The sequence below is a fragment of the Oncorhynchus mykiss genome, chromosome 3 (genome assembly GCF_013265735.2).
Source record: "Oncorhynchus mykiss isolate Arlee chromosome 3, USDA_OmykA_1.1, whole genome shotgun sequence".
Taxonomy (NCBI): domain Eukaryota; kingdom Metazoa; phylum Chordata; class Actinopteri; order Salmoniformes; family Salmonidae; genus Oncorhynchus; species Oncorhynchus mykiss.
Window position 1 is genome coordinate 75,136,071 of NC_048567.1, and position 9,023 is coordinate 75,145,093.

A 9,023-nucleotide genomic window follows, 5' to 3' on the forward strand; every position below is an offset into this window, starting at 1 on the left:
CCTGAAATTGACGGCCAATGTTCTGTGGTCAAAGGGCAATAGGATGGCCTCCCGCTGTTTTTAAGTACACTCGTCCATCCGTTGCTCTGGTGTGCTTTCCCTCTTTGGGTGGATCATCAGATACATCAGGACTCTACATTAACACCTGTCCGGGGGCAAGGAAAACAAATTGTCGTACAAGCAGATTATAGATTCAAAAGTGAGACAAAATCAGGCAAAAATCACAATATCAAACAATTAGGCTACTCCAATTAGAATTACATTAGTGTGTCCTTTGGATAAGATGCATCTGTCTTCCCAATCTCTGCAGAGCTCATCACAGTAGACTTATTCTAGGCTTGCATTGCCAGGCACCATGCAGTCTATCAATCACGCAGTTGTCAGATACGTTTGTGAGATCAAAGCAAGTGTGCACATTTGTTGATATTCGTTGCTAGTTAGTTATTTGCCCAGTTATAGCACATTTTTGGTCATTCAATACTGGCCATGTAACGTACTTCTGACAACGTAAAAAATATATATTATTTGAATAGGCTAATTGACAAGTAACTGCTATGCTGTCAAAATCTGAAAATGTAATATTTTAGCCTTACAAATAGATAAAAATGTCTTAGTTAGCTACCTTTCTTTGAAGTCGCCCACCTTAGCCATTTCCTCCCTGGTTCATTGAATGAGGGAAAGTATTTGGTTCAAATTGAAATGTTGCGGGCTCACAGTACCAGTCAAACGTTTGGACACACCTACTAATTCAAGGGTTTTTCTTTATTTTACAATTTTATACGTTGCAGAATAATAGTGAATACATCAAAACTATGAAATAGCACATATGGAATCATGTAGTAACCAAAAAAGTGTTAAACAAATCAAAATATATTTGAGATCTTAGGTTCTTCAAAGTAGCCACCCTTTGTCTGTATGACAGCTTTGTATGGTCTTGACAATGTTTCTACAATGTAAAACATAGTAAAATAGAGAAAGACCATTGAATGAGTAGGTGTGTCCAAGCCTTTGACTGTTGCTGTATATAACAACATTCTAATCCTGTTTAGCATTATCTAGTCCAGGTCAGGCATGCTTTCACTATTTTTATTCATTTCAAATGGGGGACATTCATTTTGAAGGTGAACCGCAGATTCCACAATTTTTTTCTCTCACCAATGTTGTTCACGACACACACGTTTACATTAAGGCCTCAACAGTAGCCACATTTAACTCGTCCACCTCCCAATCAACAACATCTTAGTCACAGATAAGGTTGAACTATTCTTCTCCTCCCTTAAGCCACAGGATATTTTTTATTTAACCTTTATTTAACTAGGCAAGTCAGGTAAGAACAAATTCTTATTTACAATGACGGCCTAGGAACACTGGGTTAATTGCCTTGTTCAGGTGCAGAGTACAAGATTTTTACTTTGTCAGCTTGGTGATTTGATCTAGTAACCTTTTGGTTATTGGCCCAATGCTCTAACCACTAGGGTATCTGCCATCCCATGACCTATATACAGTAACTAGTGTTGTCCTGACAGGAGCTAATGCTAGCACCTCTCTTTTGAGGCTTCCTGTTTGTCTAGCTCACCAGCGGCTTCCTGTTTGTCTAGCTGATCAGAGTCTTCCTGTTTGTCTAGCTGATCAGGGTCTTCCTGTTTGTCTAGCTGATCAGAGTCTTCCTGTTTGTCTAACTGATCAGAGTCTTCCTGTTTATCTAGCTGACCAGTCTTCCTGTTTGTCTAGCTGATCAGTCTTCCTGTTTGTCTAGCTGATCAGTCTTCCTGTTTGTCTAGCTGATCTGTCTTCCTGTTTGTCTAGCTGATCAGTCTTCCTGTTTGTCTAGCTGATCAGTCTTCCTGTTTGTCTAGCTGATCAGTCTTCCTGTTTGTCTAGCTGATCAGTCTTCCTGTTTGTCTAACTGATCAGTCTTCCTGTTTGTCTAACTGATCAGTCTTCCTGTTTGTCTAGCTGATCAGTCTTCCTGTTTGTCTAACTGATCAGTCTTCCTGTTTGTCTAACTGATCAGTCTTCCTGTTTGTCTAGCTGATCAGTCTTCCTGTTTGTCTAGCTGATCCGTCTTCCTGTTTGTCTAACTGATCAGTCTTCCTGTTTGTCTAACTGATCAGTCTTCCTGTTTATCTAACTGATCAGTCTTCCTGTTTGTCTAGCTGATCAGTCTTCCTGTTTGTCTAACTGATCAGTCTTCCTGTTTGTCTTCCTGACCATTGTTGTGCATGGGTTATTGAACTGTCAGTCCCTGGGGATCAATGAACAGGACCAGGCTTATCTGAAATTTTTCTGGAGAATCATCTGTGGGACACCCATGGTGCACAGTAAAGAATCAAATGTTCTCTTGAGTCTGAGGTCAGGAACAGTTCTGATTAAATATCAAAACAAGAGGGCCATCTCCAGTGCATTGTAACATGTGTGATGGGAATAACTTCACTGGGAGTGTCTAGCAGTAAACACATGGTTTCAATTAACAAGGGAACAACATGAGCAATGCCCTGGTTGATACTTGTTTTGTGCGTGTGTGTTTGCGTGTGTGAAAGAGAGTGTGTGTGAGTGTGTACGTGCAAGTCTGTGTGCCATATTCTGTTTGAGCCTGCCTGCCTGCCTGCCTGCCTGCCTGCCTGCCTGCCTGCCTGCCTGCCTGCCTGCCTGCCTGCCTGCCTGTGTGTGTCCGTTGTCTTTTGTCTTTTGTCTGTGTCCTGTGATAAAGCACAGAGGGGACTCTTCTTGTCAGATCTAAGTTTCCTGCCATCTAGAACAGACGGACCACTCATACCTGGAGTTTCAACCTCAGACATGAGACTTAATTCCTTGACAAGGGGCTCAAAGTCTCCAGCTTCTAAAGCAGAGAAGCCCTTAGACAGGAAGAAATACTACCATATCGCTGCAGTGCCTGGGACTAGGACTACACATACAGTACATGTATAATGGACCGCACAGGTTAAACTAAAACAACGTCTTTACATGCTTCTAGTTGTCTCAAAGTCAGTCCCCCTGCCCTCTCTGTCTGCTCCCCAATCCTCTATTAGAGCCCACACCTCAGTCACGCGCATACACACACCTGCAGCTGTGACTTTAAGTGATAGACACTTTCCTAGAAGGATAGCAGATACAGTGGAAAGGGACACACACATGCACTGATCAAATATGTGGTATTCATGAGTATCACACACATCCAAGCATCAGGCACATACACTTTAAACCAAACTAGCACATACATCATGCATTGATGTCAATAGAAAATATGAGCTAAAGTATGAATTATGTTTCTCAGATTAGGATTCAACACTTAGTTCCTATTGGATCCAGCCCTTGGTTCCTATATTATTCAGCTCTTAGTTCCTATTGGATTCAGCCCTTAGTTCCTATATTATTCAGCCCTTAGTTCCTATATTATTCAGCCCTTGGTTCCTATATTATTCAGCTCTTAGTTCCTATTAAATTCAGCCCAAAGTTCCTATTGGATTCAGCCCTTAGTTCCTGTATTATTCAGCCCTTGGTTCCTATATTATTCAACTCTTAGTTCCTATTGGATTCAGCCCTTAGTTCCTATATTATTCAGCTCTTAGTTCCTATATTATTCAGCTCTTAGTTCCTATATTATTCAGCCCTTAGTTCCTATATTATTCAGCCCTTAGTTCCTATATTATTCATCCCCTAGTTCCTATATTATTCAGGCCTTAGTTCCTATATTATTCAGCCCTTGGTTCCTATATTATTCATCCCCTAGTTCCTATATTATTCAGATCTTAGTTCCTATATTATTCAGCTCTTAGTTCCTATATTATTCAGCCCTTAGTTCCTATAGGATTCAGCCCTTAGTTCCTATTGGATTCAGCCCTTAGTTCCTATATTATTCAGCCCTTAGTTCCTATATTATTCAGTCCTTAGTTCCTATATTATTCAGCCCTTAGTTCCTATATTATTCATCCCCTAGTTCCTATATTATTCAACTCTTAGTTCCTATTGGATTCAGCCCTTAGTTCCTATTGTCAGGTGCGTGAATGAGGACCCAAAAGCGAATTAACAAAACAGAGTTTCTTTAATGACGAAACACACGTAGGCTCAGATGGACAGGCAGATTCCGACAGGACAGGACAAGGTTAGATGAACTGGCAGATTCCGACAGGACAGGACAAGGTTGCAGCAAACACGACGATAGTCTGGTTCAGGCATGAGAAACACAAACGAGAATCCGACAAAGACAGGAGCAGAAACAGAGAGAGATATAGAGACCTAATCAGAGGGAAAAAGGGAACAGGTGGGAAAAGGGGTGAACGAGGTAGTCAGAGAAGACAAGGAACAGCTGGGGGAAAGAGGGGAAGAAAAGGTAACCTAGTACGACCAGCAGAGGGAGACAGGGTGAAGAGAAAGGACAGAAACAAGACACAACATGACAATACATGACAGTACCCCCCCACTCACCGAGCGCCTCCTGGCGCACTCGAGGAGGAAACCTGGCGGCAACGGAGGAAATCATCGATCAGCGAACGGTCCAGCACGTCCCGAGAGGGAACCCAACTCCTCTCCTCAGGACCGTACCCCTCCCAATCCACTAGGTACTGATGACCACGGCCCCGAGGACGCATGTCCAAAATCTTACGGACCCTGTAGATAGGTGCGCCCTCGACAAGGATGGGGGGGGGGGGGGGGAAGACGAGCGGGGGCGCGAAGAACGGGCTTAACACAGGAGACATGGAAGACCGGGTGGACGCGACGAAGATATCGCGGAAGAAGAAGTCGCACTGCGACAGGATTAATGATCTGAGAAATACGGAACGGACCAATGAACCGCGGGGTCAACTTGCGAGAAGCTGTCTTAAGGGGAAGGTTCTGAGTGGAGAGCCAAACTCTCTGACCGCGACAATATCTAGGACTCTTAGTTCTACGCTTATTAGCAGCTCTCACAGTCTGCGCCCTATAACGGCAAAGTGCAGACCTGACCCTCTTCCAGGTGCGCTCGCAACGTTGGACAAAAGCCTGAGCGGAGGGGACGCTGGACTCGGCGAACTGAGATGAGAACAGCGGAGGCTGGTACCCGAGGCTACTCTGAAAAGGAGATAGCCCGGTCGCAGACGAAGGAAGCGAGTTGTGGGCGTATTCTGCCCAGGGGAGCTGTTCTGACCAAGACGCAGGGTTGCGAAAAGAAAGACTGCGTAAGATGCGACCAATAGTCTGATTGGCCCGTTCTGCTTGACCGTTAGACTGGGGGTGAAAGCCGGAAGAGAGACTGACGGAAGCCCCAATCAAACGGCAAAACTCCCTCCAAAATTGAGACGTGAATTGCGGACCTCTGTCCGAAACGACGTCTGACGGAAGGCCATGAATTCTGAAAACATTCTCGATGATGATTTGTGCCGTCTCTTTAGCAGAAGGAAGCTTAGCAAGGGGAATAAAATGAGCCGCCTTAGAGAACCTATCGACAACCGTAAGAATAACAGTCTTCCCCGCTGACGAAGGCAGTCCGGTGACAAAATCTAAGGCGATGTGAGACCACGGTCGAGAGGGAATGGGAAGCGGCCTGAGACGGCCGGCAGGAGGGGAGTTACCGGACTTAGTCTGCGCGCAGACCGAACAAGCAGCCACGAAACGACGCGTGTCATGCTCCCGGGTGGGCCACCAAAAACGCTGGCGAATGGAAGCAAGCGTACCCCGAACGCCAGGGTGGCCGGCTAACTTGGCAGAGTGAGCCCACTGAAGAACGGCCAGACGAGTAGGAACGGGAACGAAAAGAAGGTTCCTAGGACAAGCGCGCGGCGACGGAGTGTGGTGCTTGCTTTACCTGCCTCTCAATTCCCCAGACAGTCAACCCGACAACACGCCCCTCAAGGAGAATCCCCTCGGGGTCAGTGGAGGCTACTGAAGAACTGAAGAGACGAGATAAAGCATCAGGCTTGGTGTTCTTAGAGCCCGGACGATAAGAAATCACGAACTCGAAACGAGCGAAAAACAGCGCCCAGCGCGCCTGACGCGCATTAAGTCGTTTGGCAGAACGGATGTACTCAAGGTTCCTATGGTCGGTCCAAACGACAAAAGGAATGGTCGCCCCCTCCAACCACTGTCGCCATTCGCCTAGGGCTAAGCGGATGGCGAGCAGTTCGCGGTTTCCCACATCATAGTTACGTTCCGACGGCGACAGGCGATGAGAAAAATACGCGCAAGGGTGGACCTTGTCGTCAGAGAGGGAGCGCTGAGAAAGAATGGCTCCCACGCCCACCTCTGACGCGTCAACCTCGACAACGAACTGTCTAGAGACGTCAGGTGTAACAAGGATAGGTGCGGATGTAAAACGATTCTTGAGGAGATCAAAAGCTCCCTGGGCGGAAACGGACCACTTAAAGCACGTCTTGACAGAAGTAAGGGCTGTGAGAGGAGCTGCCACCTGACCGAAATTACGGATGAAACGACGATAGAAGTTCGCGAAGCCGAGAAAGCGCTGCAGCTCGACGCGTGACTTAGGGACGGGCCAATCAATGACAGCTTGGACCTTAGCGGGATCCATCTTAATGCCTTCAGCGGAAATAACAGAACCGAGAAATGTGACGGAGGAGGCATGAAAAGTGCACTTCTCAGCCTTCACAAAAAGACAATTCTCTAAAAGGCGCTGGAGGACACGTCGAACGTGCTGAACATGAATCTGGAGTGACGGTGAAAAAATCAGGATATCGTCAAGGTAAACGAAAACAAAGATGTTCAGCATGTCTCTCAGGACATCATTGACTAATGCCTGAAAGACAGCTGGAGCGTTAGCGAGCCCGAAAGGAAGAACCCGGTATTCAAAGTGCCCTAACGGAGTGTTAAACGCCGTCTTCCACTCGTCCCCCTCCCTGATGCGCACGAGATGGTAAGCGTTACGAAGGTCCAACTTAGTGAAAAACCTGGCTCCCTGCAGGATCTCGAAGGCTGAAGACATAAGAGGAAGCGGATAACGATTCTTCACTGTTATGTCATTCAGCCCTCGATAATCTATGCAGGGGCGCAGGGACCCGTCCTTCTTCTTAACAAAAAAAAACCCCGCTCCGGCGGGAGAGGAGGAGGGGACTATGGTACCGGCGGCAAGAGCTACAGACAAATAATCTTCGAGAGCCTTACGTTCGGGAGCCGACAGAGAGTATAGTCTACCCCGGGGGGGAGTGGTTCCCGGAAGGAGATCAATACTACAATCATACGACCGGTGTGGAGGAAGAGAGGTGGCCCTGGACCGACTGAACACCGTGCGCAGATCGTGATATTCCTCCGGCACCCCTGTCAAATCACCAGGCTCCTCCTGTGAAGAAGAGATAGAGGAAACAGGAGGGATAGCAGACATTAAACATTTCACATGACAAGAGACGTTCCAGGAGAGGATAGAATTACTAGACCAATTAATAGAAGGATTATGACAAACTAGCCAGGGATGGCCCAAAACAACAGGTGTAAAAGGTGAACGAAAAATTAAAAAAGAAATGGTTTCGCTATGATTACCAGAGACAGTGAGGGTTAAAGGTAGCGTCTCACGCTGAATCCTGGGGAGAGGACTACCATCCAAGGCGAACAAGGCCGTGGACTCCCTTAACTGTCTGAGAGGAATGTCATGTTCCCGAGCCCAGGTCTCGTCCATAAAACAGCCCTCCGCCCCAGAGTCTATCAAGGCACTGCAGGAAGCTGACGAACCGGTCCAGCGTAGATGGACCGACAAGGTAGTGCAGGATCTTGAAGGAGAGACAGGAGTAGTAGCGCTCACCAGTAGCCCTCCGCTTACTGATGAGCTCTGGCTTTTACTGGACATGAAGTGACAAAATGACCAGCGGAACCGCAATAGAGACAGAGGCGGTTGGTGATTCTCCGTTCCCTCTCTTTAGTCGAGATGCGGATACCTCCCAGCTGCATAGGCTCAGCACCCGAGCCGGCAGAGGAAGATGGTAGTGATGCGGAGAGGGGGGCAACGGAGAACGCGAGCTCCTTTCCACGAGCTCGGTGACGAAGATCAACCCGTCGCTCAATGCGAATAGCGAGTTCAATCAAGGAATCCACGCTGGAAGGAACCTCCCGGGAGAGAATCTCATCCTTTACCTCTGCGCGGAGACCCTCCAGAAAACGAGCGAGCAAAGCCGGCTCGTTCCAGCCACTGGAGGCAGCAAGAGTGCGAAACTCAATAGAGTAGTCTGTTATGGATCGATTACCTTGACATAGAGAAGACAGGACCCTGGAAGCCTCCTCCCCAAAAACAGATCGATCAAAAACCCGTATCATCTCCTCCTTAAAGTCCTGATACTGGTTAGTACACTCAGCCCTTGCCTCCCAGATTGCCGTGCCCCACTCACGAGCCCGTCCAGTAAGGAGAGATATGACGTAGGCGATACGAGCAGTGCTCCTGGAGTAAGTGTTGGGCTGGAGAGAAAACACAATATCACACTGGGTGAGGAACGAGCGGCATTCAGTGGGCTCCCCAGAGTAACACGGCGGGTTATTGATTCTGGGCTCCGGAGATTCGAAAGCCCTGGAAGTGGCCGGTGGATCGAGGCGGAGATGGTGAACCTGTTCAGTGAGGTTGGAGACTTGGGTGGCCAGGGTCTCAACGGCATGTCGAGCGGCAGACAATTCCTGCTCGTGTCTGCCTAGCATCGCTCCCTGGATCTCGACGGCTGAGTGGAGAGGATCCGAAGTCGCTGGGTCCATTCTTGGTCGGATTCTTCTGTCAGGTGCGTGAATGAGGACCCAAAAGCGAATTAACAAAACAGAGTTTCTTTAATGACGAAACACACGTAGGCTCAGATGGACAGGCAGATTCCGACAGGACAGGACAAGGTTAGATGAACTGGCAGATTCCGACAGGACAGGACAAGGTTGCAGCAAACACGACGATAGTCTGGTTCAGGCATGAGAAACACAAACGAGAATCCGACAAAGACAGGAGCAGAAACAGAGAGAGATATAGAGACCTAATCAGAGGGAAAAAGGGAACAGGTGGGAAAAGGGGTGAACGAGGTAGTCAGAGAAGACAAGGAACAGCTGGGGGAAAGAGGGGAAGAAAAGGTAACCTA